General features: G+C 40.2%; 1 non-coding gene across 1 annotated transcript; it reads right to left on the bottom strand.

Moving 5' to 3' along the window:
• Positions 1–4,142: 4,142 nt before the first annotated feature.
• Positions 4,143–4,304, bottom strand: LOC117076893. Its single transcript, XR_004434524.1, has one exon. It is a non-coding gene; the product is annotated as a U1 spliceosomal RNA (small nuclear RNA).
• Positions 4,305–19,654: the final 15,350 nt, after the last annotated feature.

Genomic DNA, 19,654 nt, shown 5'->3' with positions numbered 1-19,654 from the left:
GCATTTACTTTTGGGTTTTAGGTCATGAAATCCTTGCCTAAGCCAATGTCTAGAAGAGTTTTTCCAATGTTGTCTTCTAGAAGTTCTATAGTTTCAGGTCTTAGATTTAAGTTCTTGATCCATCTTGAGTTGATTTTTGTATAATGTAAGAGATGAAGATCCAGTTTAATTCTTCTACATGTGACTTGACATTTATCCCAGCACCATTTGTTAAATAGGATGTCTTTCCACCACTTTATGTTTTTGTTTATTTTGTTGAAGATCAGTTAGCTGTAAGTATTAGGGTTTATTTCTTGGTTATCTATTCTGTTCCATTGGTCTATGTGCCTATTTTTATGCCAGTACCATACTGTTTTGGTGACTATGGCCTTATAGTATACTTTGAAATCAGGTAATGTGATGCCTCCAGATTTGTTCTTTTTGCTTAATTTTGCTTTGGCTATGTGGGCTCTTTTTTGGTTCCACATGAATTTTAGGATTTTTTTTCTAATTCTGTGAAGAATGATAGTGGTATTTTGATGGGAATTGCATTGAATTTGTAGATTGCTTTTGGCAGTGTGGTCTGTTTCACAATATTGATTCTACCTATCCATGAGCATGAGCTTGGGGTGTGTTTCCATTTGTTTGTGTTGTCTATGATTTCTTTCAGCAGTGTTTTGTAGTTTTCCTTGAAGATACCCATTGTAACCACTCCTTTTCAACATAGTACTGGACGTCCTAGCCAGAGCGATCAGACAAGAGAAAGAAATAAAGGGCACCCAATTGGTAAAGAGGAAGCCAAACGGTTGCTGTTTGCCGATGATATGATTGTTTAGGTAGAAAACCCTAAAGACTCCTTCAGAAAGCTCCTGGAACTGATAAAAGAATTCAGCAAAGTTTCTGGATACAAAATCAATGTATACAAATCAGTAGCTCTTCTACACACCAACAGCATCCAAGATGAGAATCAAATCAACAACTCAGGCCGGGCATGGTCTCTCACGCCTGTAATCTCAGCACTTTGGGAGGCTGAGGTGAGCAGATCACCTGAGGTCAGGAATTCGAGACCAGTCTGGCCAACATGGTGAAACCCTGTCTCTACTAAAAGTACAAAAATTAGCTGGGCTGTGATGGCGAGCCTGTAATTCCAGCTACTTGGGAGGCTGAGGCAGGAGAATCACCTGAACCCGGGAGGTGGAGGTTGCAGTGAGCTAAGATCATGCCACTGCACTCCAGCCTGGGTAACAGAGGGAGACTCCATCTCAAAACAACAACAACAACAACAACATCAACAAAACAACAAAAAACCCCCGCAAAAATCAATAAATCTACCTATTTACAAGAGCTGCAAAAAAATAAAATAAAATACTTAGGAATATACCTAATCATTAAGCACTTTGGAAACAAATTAATATTTTGGAAGGTATTCAGATTTTTTTCCCTCTACGTGAAAGGTAAATCATGATAAATTTATTTCTTCTTTTGTCTCTTGGGTCACCAAAAGCATTAATTTAATGTCTTCTGTATCTTTTTTCTGTCACCCCAGTTTTCATTTCAGGTTAATTGAAGTGTGGGTTTTCCAAATTGGTTTTTGCTTAGGCTCACTAAAGTTGATCCATTAGCTCTGAATTTCTTACTATACATACTTCAAAAGCTAGAATTACTGAAAGGAGTTTTTTTTTTTTTTTTTTTTTCCATTTAAATGTACTTTGCTTATTATTTCCTAGGTTCTGATAGCAATATACTGCTCGGTGGGAAAAGATTTCTCCTGTGATTGAATTTTCCTAGCACTGTGTTTAGGAAATTTCTTTCAAATTTTTCTCTTAATATTTTTCTAGTGCTAAGATTCTGCAGTCTGAAGGACTTTTATTTCAGAGACACAGGCCATGCTTAGTGGAGACTCATTCAGAATGGAAACAAAGCTTAGATGCTGATTATCCAAAGAGCCTATTTTGAATATGAGACTCCTCTTAGTGAAAGGACAATTTGGAGAGATATATGGTCAAATGACTAGGCTAACTTTATCTATATTAATTTCCTAAACAATGTAGGTAAATTGCACATTTTAAAATATTCCAGCCTCTCAAAACATGGCACCTACCCTCAATATTTCTAATAATCATTCACTTGTTCAGCACATTTAGAGCACTTACCCACATAAATGCTTTGTAAAAGTCTAGGGGAACATGAGAAATAAGTCAGACATAGTCTCTGTTGTCCCTATTTACAATCTACTGTGAGACACAGATAATTAAGGAGGTGATTACAACCATGTGGGAAAAGCAGTTCTTCCTGTAGATTCAGGCAAGAGATTCCAGATTTTCAAGGGATCTACATCTCAAACCCAAAGAAGTAAATCCCTCAAAGCATAATGGAGCCGGGCATGGTGCTCGAGCCTGTAATCCCAGCACTTTGGGATGCCAAGGCAGGTGGATCACCTGAGGTCAGGAGTTCTAGACCAGCCTGGTCAACATGGTGAAACCTCGTCTCTACTAAAAATACAAAAATTAGTCGGGTGTGGTGGCACATGCCTACAATTCCAGCTACTCGGAAGGCTGAGGCAGAAGAATCTCTTGAATACAGGAGGCAGAGGTTGCAGTGAGCTGAGATCACACCACTGCACTCCAACCTGGGCAACAGAGCAAGACTCCATCTCAAAAAAAAAAAAAAGCAAAGAGAAAATAAATTGAATTCAGGTAAGGAGAGATGATATGCAAAAGGATTACTGCAACAAAGGCAGGGAGACTCTTGCTCTAGGAAAGGAAACTGCAGCATTAGGGAAGGAGACTATAGCAGTGTAGAGAGTGCCGTAACCATGAGATCAGCATGCATCTCCGAGGTCAGCAGAAAAAGGTCTTTCTTTCATAGGGAGTAGAGAAAGCTACAAAGAACCGTGTGAGGGGCGGGATGAGGCAGTGGCATGATCAAACAGTGGCTCAATTTCTGTTTGTGGCCATTGCATTCTCTGGAGCAGGTCTTATAGAGAGGCTTTTCTGCATTCCTACATGCAAGAAAGGACCAAAGTCCAGGGGCCTGGGGGAAGGTGAGGAGGCTAAGCAGAGTTTGGTCAAATCACATTGATGATACTTTGTCCACACTGGCCAGTGGGGACCAATGGCTAATCATTCATGAGACACAGAATGGAAATTGGAAGGTCCGTGTCTGACTTTGTCATAGGTAAACAAGGAGGTCATCGGTGGGTCTTATCTAAATCTTATGAGGAAAAGGAATTCCTTGCAAGAAGTCATTTTTTGGAACACTGAAGGTGTGTGTTGGGAAGGGGTAGTTTCGTAATCTCCCCTGTTTTCAAGAGGCACAGGACTTGGGGAAAGTTCAATATCACCAGTGCCTCTGACACAAAGTGACCTATAACTTGAACACCCGGTGGCAGGATGAATGGAGTCCACGGTAAGTGCCACAACGGAAAGTCATCAGCCAGTAGTGTTGACATTACCTGGAGTCTTGCTAAAAATGCAGATTCTCAGACCTGTTGAATCAGAATCTTCATTTACAGTTGAGTCCCGGGATGATCCATCCACAGGTAAAAGTTTTTGAAGCGTGGATCTGGGGAAGTCAGGAGAGCATTGCTAGAAGAAATGATCCCCTAGTTAACTCTTTCTTTGGTAATGCTCTGATTTGAATGTTCATTCATTCATTCATTTACAAAAACTAATTGTTTTTCCAAGAAAGTTGTATTAGTGTCTATGAGTATTAGTTATATATTGCTCTGTAAACTACCCCCGGATAAACAACAAGCATTTATTATTCTCACAGTTTCTATGGGTCAAGAATTTAGGAACAGCTAGTTGGGTGGTTTGCAGTCAAGATATCAGCCGTGGCTGCAATCAACTGAAGACCTGGCTGAAGCTAGAGGACTCAAGGTGGTCCACTCCCATAGCTGGCAAGTTGGTTCTTCTCCAGGCTAGGCTCTCCATCCTGGGGCTTCTCCACACGGCTGCTTGGGTGTCCTTACAACATGGCGACTAGCTTACCCCAGAGAAAGAGAAAGAGGAAAGCTATCCTTTTTATGACATAGCCTTGGATGTCACATGGAATCACTTCCAGCACAATGTGTTCATTAGAAGCAAGTTATCAAGTCCAGCCCCACTTTGGGAAGATGGAGAGAATTAGGCTCCAGCTTTTTTTTTTTTTTTTTTTTTTAACAGGGGAAAGCATGAACAGTCTCCCACTGCCACACATTATGCAGTTGGGTTTCCTACATTTGAGGAAATTGCAGGGATCAGCACATTTGGAGTGCAATGGATGAGCCTTGCCCTGGGAAAACCACCTTTGAGATCATGGTATCTCCCCTGCCAGGTAAGTATAGGCTCCAACGTTTAAAGGAAAGCATATCAATGGAGTTCCGGACATTATATAGCATTGTACAGGTGGGCTTTGTAAAAGTCAATGATGTTTATCAATTTAATTTATTTGACATTTTGCCACTAAAGACAGATAACTGATTCTGTTTTTCAGTCTCCAAAACTCACAAGAACATGCTTCATGCTATCTTAACAAAACAGAAACTTTCAACTGTCAGAATACTTTTTGAGAAAACTGTAGTTGTTGGTGAAAGTCCGTCATTCAAAGGTGATAAGATTGAACTTTCATGAGTGACAAGAGGATGACTTTGCAGTTTGCTTTGTGGGCAGTATGTGGAGGTGGGAGGGACAAGAAAGAAACATAAAGAGCAGAGGGTAAAAGCCAAGAGATAGTGGAAAATCACATGTTCTGTCCTGGTAATCCTCGCTGCTCTCCAGATTTTTAGTAAAAAGATGTTGAGCTCATGTAAAGTACAAGGCGAGTGGTGCTTTTTTACAGACTGTGATAGGGCTAAGCTCTATATCTGGACTGAGTCGAACCAAACTAAGAAACACATGCAAATATGAAAGATGAACAGAGAGAAGCAGGAGGAAGTAAAGTCAGGGGAGTTTGCAGAATTGGGGTGAGAGGTGAGGTGGACCATGGTGGGTGATGAAGGAAGCATCTCAAAGGCCACGGAATAGAGGACTGCAGTCATTTTTGGTTAGGTCTCCAAGGGACAGAGGGACCTTAGTTGACATGTGGATGGCACTTGATTTCTGGCAATTCTTCTCTTTTACTGCGTCAACGGCATGATCAGAATATTATTTACTGAATTTCAGCTTTTGATGCTGACTATTTTAAAGTAACATTAGAAAGTAATTATGGAAAATATCTCAAGTTAGAAGAAAATTTTTATTCATTTATTTAGGTTTGGAGTGGCAAAGTGTAGAGCTTGAAATGTAATTTCACTTACCAGCAACATGTTTCCGTTGCTGCCTTAATGCTGTCTCTGGAATCAGAATAATCTCTAGCATTTAGGGACCTCCTAGTTTATAAATACTGTGGCCCTTTTTTTTTCTATTTCAGAAACACACTCTTTTAATCTTGTAAAATCCTGGCCAGGAATGAAGGAATGATCTAAAACAATCAGTTAACATGACCTTTTATCTTGCTTAATAGTTGGAAAATCTGTTTTGCGAAGCTAAAAACAAAATGACTTTCCTCAAAAAAAGCTTTTCCTGTATTTAGGGTTAGAAAAACATATTTTTTGAGAAGACAGTACATTTCCCGAATTTCATCTTCTAAAGGCTTAAATAATTTTCATAGTAAAACAAAATTGCCTCAAGTGCTATTGCCCCTCTCTAGACACCCATTAATATAAAAGAAAACGAATCTATAATAAACGCTTGTTCTAAGAACGCTCGGCAGAAGCCAGGTATAATTTAACATTCTGCACAGCATTTGGTGACGAAGGACACACTATGATTGTTTTGCAGCATTGCAGAAATTCTTTTTAAACAAATCTTAGCTTTTAAAATTGAAGCTCAGAATTTTGCTCAGCCCGTTTTGTTTCCTAGGTCCCAGATATTGGGCATCTACACACTCAAAATTGATAAAGTTAGGCATACAGAGACAGAATATTTCTAGTTTATAAATAAAAGCAAGTTTTGTTCAACCCAATAAGAGCACTCCTAAAAAAATTAGTAAAGGAAATAAATAAAAATGTAAAATAAATTATTCAATAAAACCAAATCTAATGCACCCAAAGAGTTCACCATCTAAATTCCTGGAGGGAAGAGTTGGGTAGCTTGGCTATAAATCTCAAATAATTTCATTTCTTCCAATCCCTGTATTCATCTGTGCTTTGCCAAATTCTCCTTTCATGTTTCTTAATGAACTTTCAGCCCCTCTTTATAAATGATCTGGCTGAACATTTTGATCTTATCACCAACTTACTGCTCCAACCCAGAATAGAAGCCAATCTCTCCCTTTTTCTGACACCAGTAGTCTCTGTAGGTAACTTTTCTAGAATAGAGGTCAGAAAATGTTTTTTGTAAAGGAACGGTTAGTAAACATTTTCAGCTTTGTGAGCCATATGGTCTCTGTTTTGACTATTCAACTTTGAAGTTGGGGTGAGAAAGCAGCCACAGACAATATGAAAATGAATGGGCATGGCTGTGTTCCAATAAAACTTTATTTATGAAAATAGATGGTGGGCTGGATTTGGCCCACAGGCTGATGTGAAAGTTGTCAGAATCAAAATAGAGTCACTTGTGACAATTGGAACTGGGAAAGGCCGTAATGGGAGGGTTCTCATGCTTGTATGACTGATAACAAGAACTATCACAAACAAACTGCAAAAAAGCACAACCTTGCACAAAGGCCACCAAAACCTTACACAGAAAATACTTTTGCAAGGACATCTGTCCAGCAACTGCTTGTCCAAACTTGGACTGACACCACCCTTGTTATTGATCCATACAGCCAAGGATAATTGATTCAAAACAACTTATGTAATTCTCTTCATTTTGCCTTCAAAAACTGTCCCTTGCTTCAACCTTCCTGATGATCTGCATAGTTTACTCTGGCACATGTATTTCAATTGCAAACCCATTCCCAAGTACATATCGTTTTGTCTTAGAGTCTCCTTCTCAGTCTGTTGTGAAGGTTTGACACTGCATGTCCCACAGCATGTCCCCATTTGGTTTGACATAGGAGCCGGAGAAGAGAGAGGTGAGGAGACAGAGAAAGCCCAGCTGTCTTCACAAAGCCATGGATGTTTCTCTTCTCTCTCCCATCATCCTCCTCCTCATCCCTCTCTGAGTTTTTTGCTCATGTTGATTGTGGAGGAGCACGGTAGAACGGAGGTTCAGTGAGGGGAGCAGAATTGATTGGAATATCTCTCAGAGAGCCCTCCTGTAGATGACACCATCCCTATTGTTTGCAATTCTTTGGGAATACAGGGAATTGGAGGCTCCTTTCTGTCAGTTTTAGACCCAAGTCTTGAGCATAAAAAGAGCCCTGTTCTACCTTCTGTGACACTCTTTACCACCATGTTTTATTCTGTGGGTCAGTGATTGTAAGGATAGATATAGTTCAGGAATATAGAAATACACTAGTAGTTCATCAGTGACAGCTGTTCATTGACATTGTCCCAATCTCGGTCTGTCACGTTCTTGACGAAATTCCAGGGCTTTCCACACATTCTAGTGTTGCTTAAAATATGAAGTGTTTAAAAATGTAGTTCGTTTCTTTGGCTTCACTGAGATAGAGGTTTTTTGGTTGTTGTTGTTCTTTTGTTTGTTTATTTAATTTTTGTATGTTTTCAGTTAAATTTAGCTTTCCAGGCTGGAGTGCAGTGGCACAATCATAGCTCACTGCAGCTTTGACCTCCTAGGCTCAAATGATCCTCCTGTCTTAGCCTCCCTAGTAGCTGTGACTATGCCACCATGCCTGGCTAAGTTTTTTGAGATGAGGTCTCACTGTGTTGCCCAGGCTGGTCTCAAACTCCTGGGCTCAAGCAATCCTCCCATCTCTGAAAGCTCTGAGATTACAAGTGTGAGCCACTGCATCCAACTGGCTTGACATTTTTGAGTCTCCTCTATCCCTTCTGACCCTTAATGAGCATTCTTCTCTTCCTTAATCCTGTTTTATTTCAAATAGTTTCTTTTTATGGCCTCCATAATAACACCTATTAGACTACTTTTGTGATTGTACTTTCTCTAAAGGCATATTTTCCCATCGGCCTAAGAATAACTTCCTTTAGAAATGATTCTTTCCCTTCTCCTGTCTCACTTGGATGTACCCAATGGCCTCACCTGCTGACCCTGGCTGCTCTTCTCTCCTCCTTGACTTAAATGAATTTTCAGCTCCTGCTATAAGCCACACTGTTCCACATCCTGGAGCTACAGAGATGTAGCTCCTGCCTTCAAGGAGCTCTCAGTGCAGAGAAGTGAGAAGACAAACATAAAAACAAGGCAAATGACACCAGGGGCAATTCACTCTCTTTGGTGGACTGTAGACACCCATGTCTGTAAATGGGGCACACTCTTAGTCGTATGGGAAAGGTTCAGGCTGTGGTACATTATTGTACTCCAAGACAAGGACAGAGGAGTGGCATCTCTTAAACATGGAGGCTGAGCCAAGGCACTGTTAACTTGTGGCTCATGTTTCAAACCATTCATACCATGGTCATGAAATGTACTTACCCTCCCACCCCACCAAAAGGGCAAAGCTCTCTTGCTATGGGGCTATGCTGCCCCTGTTGGGCCCACTGCAATGGAGAATTTAAATGGAAAATTATCAGGGTCATGTTGTTCTAACAGATTCCAGATTCTTCTGATTACCCTGTACTAGATCTTATGGGGGAAAATCCCAAAGACCCTGCCTTCAAATTGCATATGGTCTGTTTAGTAGAAGGGATAGTTAGGAGACACAGAGAAGAAACAACCAAATAATTTTTATAGAACAACATATTAGCCAGCACAAATTAGTCTAGCAGAGTGCCCACTGAGAGAGCACAGAAGATGAGAGAATAAACAAAGATGGTCGTGGTTGCCTTCCAAAGGAGGAGAGTTTTGAGAATTTAATTTGTTTCCAATCTTTGCTATTATAAGGTATATAGTATGAAGAACCTGTTGATTCATAAATCTCTTACTATATTTTGGATAATTTCTCAGGACAAATGCCCCCAAATAGAATTACTAAGTTAAACGGATATCAAGGAAATACACATTTTTAAGAGATTTTGATATATTGCCAGATAGATAACAATTGCTGTCTAGAAAGATTATGTAAGTGTATGCTTCTTACTCCCAGCAGTGTGTAAGGGCATCCATCTCACAAAAATTTGGAAGCATCAATAATTATGATTTTTAAAAATCTCTAATATAACAAGTGAAAATATCTAATTTTTTTCTTCGCATTTCTTTTGTGCTAGTGGTGTTGAACATTTTTTCATATGTTTATGACTCATTGTTATATCCTCTTTTGCCCGCTAGCTATCTTCTTTGTCTTTTGCTCCATGGGTCCTCTGTAGATGAGTTATATAATAGCAGTAGAACAGCGTCCAATCAATATGCTTGGTTATTTTGTAACTTTAGACTGATAAGGCATTCAGAGTTGAAAGGTGTGGTTCTTTTTTTTTTTTTTTTTTTTTTTTTTTGAGACGGAGTCTCACTCTGTCGCCGGGGCTGGAGTGCAGTGGCCGGATCTCAGCTCACTGCACCCTCCGCCTCCCGGGTTCGAAAGGTGTGGTTCTTAATACAGCGCAAGGAAGTTATGTCCAGATAAACACTCTCAGGTCAGGAAACAATTCTGCAAGGAGTAGAGTTCTACTAGAAACGCAGCGAGGGGGCCGGGCGCGGTGGCTCAAGCCTGTAATCCTAGCACTTTGGGAGGCCGAGACGGGTGGATCACGAGGTCAGGAGATCGAGACCATCCTGGCTAACACGGTGAAACCCCGTCTCTACTAAAAATACAAAAAATTAGCCGGGCATGGTGGCGGGCGCCTGTAGTCCCAGCTACTCGGGAGGCTGAGGCAGGAGAATGGCGTAAACCCGGGAGGCGGAGCTTGCAGTGAGCTGAGATCCGGCCACTGCACTCCAGCCCGGGCGACAGAGCGAGACTCCGTCTCAAAAAAAAAAAAAAAAAAAAAAAAAGAAAGAAATGCGGCGAGGGTTACAAGTATCAGCCACTGCCTGAGGTATGTCTCCATGTTATCCCCAAATTTGATCAAAACATTTGACGAATGAAGGGGAACAACAATGAGATACCATCTCACATCAGTTGGAATGGCTAATATGAAAAAGTCAAAAAATAACAGATGTGCGAGGTTGCAGAGAAAAGGGACTGCTTGCACACTGTTGGTGGGAATGAAAATTAGTTCAGTGCCCTGTGGAAAACAGCTTGGAGATTTCTCAAAGAACTAAACACAGTATCACTATTCCACCCAGCAATTCTGCATTACTAGGTATAGCCCCAGAGGAAAATAAATTGTTCTACCCAAAAGATAACTGCACTTGTTGGCCAGGCACGGTGGCTCATGACTGTAATCCCAGAACTTTGGGAGGCCAAGACAGGCGGATCATGACGTCAGGAGCTTGAGACCAGCCTGGCCAAGATGGTGAAACCCTGTTTCTATTAAAAATACAAAAATTAGCCGGGCGTGGTGGCATGCACCTATAGTCCCAGCTACTTGGCAGGCTGAGGCAGAAGAATCGCTTGAACCCGGGAGGCGGAGGTTGCAGTGAGCCAAGATAGTGCCACTGCACTCCAGCCTGGGCAACAGAGTGAGACTCTGTCCCCCCCGCAAAAAAAAAATACCTATACTTGTATGTTCACTGCAGCACTATTCACAATAGCAAAGAAATGGACTCAACCTAGATGCCCATCAGTGGTGTACTGGATAAAGAAAATGTGGTACATACGCAATATGGAATACTATGCAGCCATAAAAAAGAATGAAATCATATTATTTGCAGCAACATGGATGCAGCTGGAGGCCATAATCCCAGGTGAATTACAGCAAAAACAGAAAACCAAATACTCCAACATGTTCTCACTTATAAGTGGGAGCTGAACATTGGGTACACACAGACACAAAGATGGGAACAATAAACACTGGGGATTCCAAAAGAGTGGGAGGAGGTGGGGGCAAGGGTCAAAAACTATCTATTGGGTACTCTGTTCACTTGGACATTAGAAGCCCAAACCTCAGCATCACATAATATACCCAAGTAACAAGCCTGCACATGTACTCCCTGAATCTAAAATTAAAAAAGTAAAAACAAAAACAAAAAACTAGTAGAATCATCAAAGTGCATTCTAGTATAAAGTGATACAGGTCTGTATGCAATTGTGGTTGCGCTCATCTTGCAATCTTAATTTGGAGGAAAAAAAGGAAGAATTTGGAATTGATTTCTTAGCCTCATAACGTGTTAAAACTGGGTACATTTTTACAAACCTAGCTTCCTGCCAAATCTTGAAATAAGCCTACATTAATAATTAAGTTAGTTTTCTAGATATTTAGATTTTCCCTTTGGAGATATACAGGTGTGATAAATATTTATTTTTTATTTTGTAGAACAAAAGAAGAAAAAATGTATTTGGATTACCAGATCCCTGACTCTCTGTGTTTGCTTTTGTTGATTATTAAGGCATTTTCATATAGGCTTAGATTCTTTAAATATCACAGCTATATGCATAAGTATCAGTCATAGTTCTGCTTTTTCCTTACTAATAATTTTTAATTAAAAGAAATACAGAATTTAGCATGAAAAAACAAAACTACGTAGAGTCTAGGCAGAAAATATCTCTAAGGGTCATGACATGCGACACTGTAGGAGCAAATCTAACACACACAAAGACGAGTATGTGGAAATGAGTTTTAGAATATAGCATATGATTCAGGTTCTTCTTCTGACTTTGTCTGATGGGGTGACATCAAAAGGTCATCGTTTTAATATTTCGTCATCTCTGCATTTATTTTGTTTTGTATATTTTAACAAGTGCTTTCAGGCTGCAGGTATCTCTTCGAAGCATTTAACTCTCTTCCAGCTAAATGAATAAATAATGATGCTATGTCCTTTGCATTCAAATGCAAAGGTTATAAACCACTCTCAGTAAGGTCTGGCTTTGAGTCATTTGGCCAAGGAAAATGACAGGTTCTAATGTGGAACACTTCATACTGTCTTTGAAAAACCCACGAATGCCAAGAAAGTGGCTCAGGATTTGCTGTGGGAGAGGACTGTGTGTGGTGCAGGAAAGGCCATGAGAAAGAACGAAGAGATTAGGGCTCATGGTCATCTGTATTGGCCCCATTTCCGATGTGTTCTAATATTGGAATCCTGTGCAAAGTTTGTTTGAAAATAGAGACATGATTTTGCAAAAAAAAAAAAAAAAAAAAAATTGGGCCAGGCGCTGTGGCTCACGCCTGTAATCCTAGCACTTTGGGAGACCAGAGATCAGGTGCTCGGAACAGGCCCCCAAAATCTGGCCATAAACAGGCCCCGAAACTGGCCATAAACAAAATCTCTGCAGCACTGTGACATGCTTGTGATGGCTATGACGCCCACGCTGAAGGTTGTTGGTTTACTGGAATGAGGGCAAGAAACACCTGGCCCACCGTGGGCGGAAAACCGCTTAAGGCGTTCCTGAACCACACACAATAGCATGAGCGATCTGTGCCTTAAGGACATGTTCCTGCTGCAGATAACTTTGTTTCTGAGCCCATCCCTTTGTTTCCCATTTTAGTTAATCTGTAATCTATAGAAACAATGCTTATCACTGGTTTGCTGTCAATAAATATGTGGGTAAAACTCTGTTCATGGCTCTCAGCTCTGAAGGCTGTCAGCTCCCTGAATCCCACTTCGCACTTTATATTTCTGCGTGTGTGTCTTTAGTTCCCCCAGCACTGCTGGGTTAGGGTCTCCACGACTGAGCTGGTCTCGGCAATCAGGAGTTCCAGGACAACCTGTCCAACATGGTGAAACTCCATATCTACTAAAAATACAAAAAAAAAAAAAAAAAAAATTAGCTGGGCATGGTGGTGTGTGCCTGTAGTCCCAGCTACTTGGGAGTCTGAGGCAAGAGAATTGCTTGAACCCAGGAGGTGGAGGTTGCAGTGAGCCAAGATTCTGCCATTGCACTCCATTCTGGGTGACAGAGCAAGACTTCATCTCAAAACTAATTTTTTTTTGCAAACTACACTTCTTATTCCATAAGCTGCATTCCACTGTATAGACATACCATCGTTTATCCAGTCTCCTGTTTATGTGCATTTGGGCTGCTTCCAGCTTTTCAGTATTATAAATATATCTTCTTTGAACTTTCTTGTTTAAGTCATGTTGTGGACTTACATTTTCATTTCTGTTAAGTCAGACCTGATGGGTCAAAAAGGGAGTCTATGTTTAAGTTTATAAGACATTATCAAAATATTTTCCAAATTGGTTGTACCATTTTAGAGTCTCATTTGCAATGCATTAGAGTTCCAGTTGCTCCACAGTCTTACAGTATTTGATCTCATTGGCAGGTTTTGATTTGCATTTCCCTGAGGCTTAATGATATTAATTATATTTTCATGAGTTTATCACCTATGTGTTTATTTTCTTTTGTGAAGTATGAAGTCTGCTCAAGTCCTATGCCCCCATTTTTTTTTTTTTTTTATACTTTAAGTTCTAGGGTACATGTGCATAATGTGCAGGTTTGTTACATATGTATACTTACGCCATGTTGGTGTGCTGCACCCATCAACTCATCAGCACCCATCAATTCATCATTTATATCATGTATAACTCCCCAGTGCAATCCCTCCCTCCTCCCCCTGCCCATGATAGGCCCCAGTGTGTGATGTTCCCCTTCCCGAGTCCAAGTGATCTCATTGTTTAGTTCCCACCTATGAGTGAGAACATGTGGTGTTTGGTTTTCTGTTCTTGTGATAGTTTGCTAAGAATGATGGTTTCCAGCTGCATCCATGTCCCTACAAAGGACGCAAACTCATCCTTTTTTATGGCTGCATAGTATTCCATGGTGTATATGTGCCACATTTTCTTAATCCAGTCTGCCACAGATGAACATTTGGCTTGATTCCAAGTCTTTGCTATTGTGAATAGTGCCTCAATAAACATACGTGTGCATGTGTCTTTGTAGTAGAATAATTTATAATCCTTTGGGTATATACCCAGTAGTGGGACGGCTGGGTCATATGGTACATTTAGTTCTAGATCCTTGAGGAATTGCCATACTGTTTTCCATAATGGTTGAACTAGTTTACAATCCCACCAACAGTGTAAAAGTGTTCCTATTTCTCCACATCCTCTCCAACACCTGTTGTTTCCTGACTTCTTAATGATTGCCATTCTAACTGGTGTGAGATGGTATCTCATTGTGGTTTTGATTTGCATTTCTCTGATGGCGAGTGATAATGAGCATTTTTTCATGTGTCTGTTGGCTGTATGGATGTCTTCTTTTGAGAAATGTCTGTTCATATCCTTTCCCCACTTTTTGATGGGGTTGTTTGTTTTTTTCTTGTATATTTGTTTGAGTTCTTTGTAGATTCTGGATATTAGCCCTTTGTCAGATGAGTAGGTTGCAAAAATTTTCTCCCATTCTGTAGGTTGCCTGTTCACTCTGATGGTAGTTTCTTTTGCTGTGCAAAAGCTCTTTAGTTTAATTAGATCCCATTTGTCAATTTTGGCTTTTGCTGCCTATGCCCCCATTTTTATGGGCTGTATTTTTACTTACTGTGTTGTAGGAATTCTATATGTATTCTAGATATGGGTCCTTTGGCAGATAAATGTGTTAATAATTTCCCCACTCTGGCTTGTCTTTCGTTTTCTCAGTGGCATCTTTTACCATTAAACTTCTTATTTCTAGCTCGTTCTCTGTAAGAAGTTTAGAAAGGTTTGATAAGGTTGTATTTATCAAACTTTTGTCATCTTTTATGAATAGTGCTTTAGCGGTTTAGTTCAGAAATATTTGAATAGTAGTGATGAGAGAGGACATCATTGCCTTGTCCTTGATTATGTCTTGTTCCTAGTCATTAACAGCAGACATTTGCTGTTAGAGATGAAATTAGTTGTAGGTTTTTCATAGATGTCTTTTGTTAAGTTTAGGAAGTTCCCTTCTATAGTTTCCTAAGGATTTTTTTTCCATGAGTGTTAAATTTTTACAATAAATTTTCTGTATCTACTGAGATAATCGTATGTTTTCTTCTTATTCTGGGATCCTGTTATTATTTACCATAATATTATATTAACTGATTTTATAATTACATTGAGTAACTTTATAACATTAAAAACCTTGCATTTCTGGGATAAAACTCAACGTTGTAGAATGTATTACCATTTTTATTTTGTATTAGTCCATTCTCACATTGCTATAAGAAAATAACTGAGACTGGGTAATTTATAAAGAAAAGAGGTCTAATTGGCTCAAAGTTCTGCAGGCTGTACAGGAAGCATGATGCTGGCATCTGCTCAGCTTCTGGGGAAGCCTCAGGAAACTTATATTTCTGGCAAAAGTTAAGCAGGAGTAGGCATTGCTTACATGGCAGGAGCAGGAGCAAAGGGGTGGGGGCGAGTGCTACACACTTTTAAACAATCAGATCTTTTGATAACTCACACTCACTATCACAAGAACAGCACCAAGGGGATGGTGCTAAACCACTCATGAAGAACAATCCCCATGATGCAATCACCTCCCACCAGGCCCCACCTCCAACCTTGGGGGTTACAATCCGACATGAGACTCGGACATGCCCCACTGTTAAAAACCCCCACTGATGTGCAGTTTGTTCCAGGATGAGTGTAAACTCTTTAGCATGTATTAAATCCTTCACAGATATTCAAAGTCATTTCTGATCATTCCTAGTTATGTACTATAGGTTCCAGCCTCCCTGTCTTTTCACTATTCTCTGGACACCCATCATCCTTCAAGCCTCTCTACATTTGCACATGTTGCCACTTGTTTAAAATAGTCTTCCTTCTCTTTCTATCTGAGAAATTTCTGCTCATCTCTGTCAGAACCGAAGCTGAAGTTTCCCATCATAGCAAATTTTTTTTACTCCACTTAAAGTCATATGATCCTGTGCTATAATTATCTGCTGACAACTTTATTTCTCCACTGACAGTGAGCAGCTTGAAGGTCTTCCCCTTCTTCTTTTTTTTTTTTTTTTAAACGGGGTCTTGCTCTGTTGCCCTGGCTGGAGAGCAGTGGTGTGATCACAGCTCACTCTAACCTTGAATTCCTGGGCTCAAGCTATCCTCCCACTTCAGCCTCACAAGTAGCTAGGACTTCAGGGATACATCACCATGCCCAGCTAATTTTTATTTTTTACTTTTGTAGAAGCAGGGTCTTGCTATGATACCCAGGCTGGTCTGGAACTCTGGACCTCAAGGAATCCTCCTGCAATGTCTCCCAAAGTGTTGGGATTACAGGCGTGAGCCACCCTGCCTGGTCCTGATCTTGCCTTTGATCCTCAGCACCTAATAAGGGACCTGGGGTGAGTAGAAACTCAATAAATGTGACCAAATTAACAAAGGAAACAGATGGAGGATGGCATACAAAAGAAAACATGCCATACCTGCACATTTTTAAATGTTTTCCCTAAATGTTTTTATTTCCTTTTATGATAAAGTCAGAAGGAAATAAAATAGGGCCGGGTCACCAAAGATTATACAGTTCATTTTCATTCCTGGGTTTTTCCAGCAAGAGCAAGATTATGGCTCTCCTATTGGGCTGCAGCTGCGTTTAGTTTGAGTTGTCCTGTTTTCAGCAATACATATGATGATTAACTGCTAGAATTCAGTAATGGGCAGTGAGATTAAGTGATGATTGAAGGTTAATTTAAATACAGTCTGAGGTTAAGTGAGGAAAAGCAAGTATTTTATTTTTGTCAAAATTTGAAGTATTATTAATGCTGGGATCAGTGGTATAACTAGAAATAATAGATTAAAATTAAGAAAGGAAAATTTTTAGAGAAAGACAAAAAGTCTCTAGACAGTGAGACCTACTAGACTGTGAAATAGGTTTTCAAGTAAAGTGATGGAACACAATCCCTGGAGACGTTCTAAATAAAGAGACAATGGACTAGAAAGTGTTTTGCAGAGAAGAATTCTGCATTGATGACTGGAGTGAGAAGGGGGCAGGGAAATGGGAGGATGACCAGATGTGGCCCATGGCAAGGCCATGCATTGTGAAGGGAGGAGGAGGGTCTGCGATCCAGGAGCCCTGCAGAGAGTTTGCTGAAGAGTGAAGAAAGGATGGCGTTAGTAATGGGAGGAGGGACACTGGAGTCCGAATTAACAAAGCACACAGAGAGACATTCAGGCTGGTAGAAAAGACTGGCTAGATCCAACCACTGACAAAGAAAAAGAAGACTGGATGGAGAGAGTAGCTCTCGCTCAAAGAGGATCTTGATAGATTAGAAGCGTTCAGTCCTGGCATAATGGGTAGCAGGAATAAAGTGCAGACTCTTGAACTTGGAATATGCCCTGTGCAGTCACTTATAGTCTCTCTCCTTATGGAAGGCAGGTGTAAGGTGGGGATGGGGCAAGCTGCTATTTGTTTCTGCAAACCCTGGATCTGACAGAGAATGGATATTTGCTGAATATTTGTTGAATGAAGGAAAGAATGACTGGATAAAAATTACATAATCAAAGTAGAATTGTAAAAAAGATTAGTTTTACAGTCAGGTGAAGGACAGATTAGAAGAGAGAGAAGCTAGAGATAGCACAACCATAGAGAACCCTCTTGGAGCATGATATAGAGTACTGGCTTTCAAACTTCCTGTCCAAGTAAGAAATATATGGCGGGGCATCTTATCTTTCTCACATCTGTAATCCCAGCATTTTGAGAGGCCGAAGTGGGAGTATCACTTGAGGCCAGGAGTTTGAGACCAGCCCTGGCAACCTAGTAAGACCCTGTCTTTACAAAAAATAAAATGTAAAAAAAGCCAGGAATGGTGGCTTGTGCCTGTGGTCCTAGCTACTCATGAGGCTGAGGTGGGAGGACTGCTTGAGCCCAGGAGGTCAAGGCTGCAGTGAGCTATGATTGCACCACTGCACTCTAGCCTGGGTAACAGAGACCCTATCTCAAAAAATTTTGTTTAATTAAAAAAAGTTATATTGTGACTTAGTGTACACATACACACACCCACATACATAAGTATATCACAAAACAATACATTCACTATTGAGTAAGGAATGATATGAATGTTTTTTGTATTCTATTTTATTTTTTAATGCTGGCTGGGACATACTAAATTGACTTTATAACTGGCTAATGTAAATGCAATTTAAAAAGCATTGCTCTGAAAATAAATAACCAATTACTATAATCAAATGAGACACAATAAAAAAAAACCACAAAAAATAAATTAAAGACATATTGAAGTCCAACTTTTCTTTCTTGTTTGTTCGGGTTTTTGTTTTGTTTTGAGATGGAGTCTGTCTCACTGCAAGGCCCAGACTGAGTGCAAAGGCATGATCTTGGCTCACTGCAGCCTCTGCTTCCCGGATTCAGGCTATTCTCCTGTCTCAGCCTCCTGAGTAGCTGGGATTACAAGCATGCACCACCATGCCTGGCTAATTTTGTATTTTTAGTAAAGACTGGGTTTCACCTATAGGCTAGGCAGGTCTTGAACTCCTGACCTCAAGTGATCCACCCACTTTGGCCTCCCAAAGTGCTGGGATTACTTAAAGTGGGAAATTCTCAGCAGCTGACCAGTCTTTCAGACCAGGGAGATGCGGTTAGTCAGATAGAGGAAAGGTGCAGTGACCTCAGATACACTGTGAAAATTCTCCTTTCGAACTTGCCAGAGCCTTTGTTATGCTCATATATCCCTCAACACACAGAACTCAGAGCACTTTTAGGAAACTTACTGGGGATTCTAGGTGTGGGAATCAGTTAAATACCCAATGGGTTGTTTTGATAATTCAGATTAATGCCAGCATATGACAGAAAGCTCAAAAGAAAGTTGTTATTATTATTATTATTTTGGTAGAAAATATGTAATGGGCCTTCTAATCTAGGACAGAATTGAATTGAATTTTAAGGTTAAATATTAATCCCAGCAAGCTTTTCATCTTCTCAATTTTTTTTCTCAATGACACAGATTCATCTTACTTTTACAATTCCTTCCAGTCCAAATCTCTTGGATAAAGATGTTTGTAAGTTGTTCTAATTTCTGTTGCTCTTCCCACTGGCAGACAGAAAACTGTTTTTCTGCCTGAGCTTCCCAATAGGACTGTTGATCTAATTCTCCCTTCATTTCTTAATAGGTTTTGAATGATCCTCTCTGGTATTCATTTCTCTCCTGACACACCAGTAAAAGGCCATCTTACTTCCCTTGACTCTGGCTGACAGTAATATATTCTTTTCTTTTCTTGGCCTTAATTGACATTGTTTCTACTCACAGGGATCTCTTATCCCTCTTCCTTCCTAGTGGTTTAAAAAACCCACCTATATTCAAGCCTCGTTTGTCTGAGAGCATTCCCTCGAGAAGCTTTGTTGGCAGTTACTTGGTCCTTTGGAAGCTCTTTTTAAATCTTGGCCTCCCCTCTGGGACTTAATTATGTGTTTCTGAAAATTCTTCAGCTTTCTCAAAGACTTGTGGAGAGCAATGCAATGGGGTTTCACTTAATAGATCCTCTAGGAAAGAAGACCTTTATAATCCACTGTATTTGCTGTGTATTTTTAAAAAGGCAAAACAAAATAATCCTTATAAACTGGTACGTGGTGTTGATTTGCTATCTAGGCTCAAGGGAGATAGATTGCCCTTTGCTACTGTTCTTGAAAAAGTGGAGAGAGAAGGTAGATCCTTGTGAGGTGGAGCTAAAGACACATCTAGGTTTTAGTACTGGGTCTGCCA

This window comes from Trachypithecus francoisi, unplaced genomic scaffold, assembly GCF_009764315.1.
Source record: "Trachypithecus francoisi isolate TF-2019V2 unplaced genomic scaffold, Tfra_2.0 Lachesis_group5, whole genome shotgun sequence".
Classification (NCBI taxonomy): domain Eukaryota; kingdom Metazoa; phylum Chordata; class Mammalia; order Primates; family Cercopithecidae; genus Trachypithecus; species Trachypithecus francoisi.
Note: the sequence above shows the minus strand (reverse complement) of the source record. Positions and strands in the feature narration are given on the sequence as shown.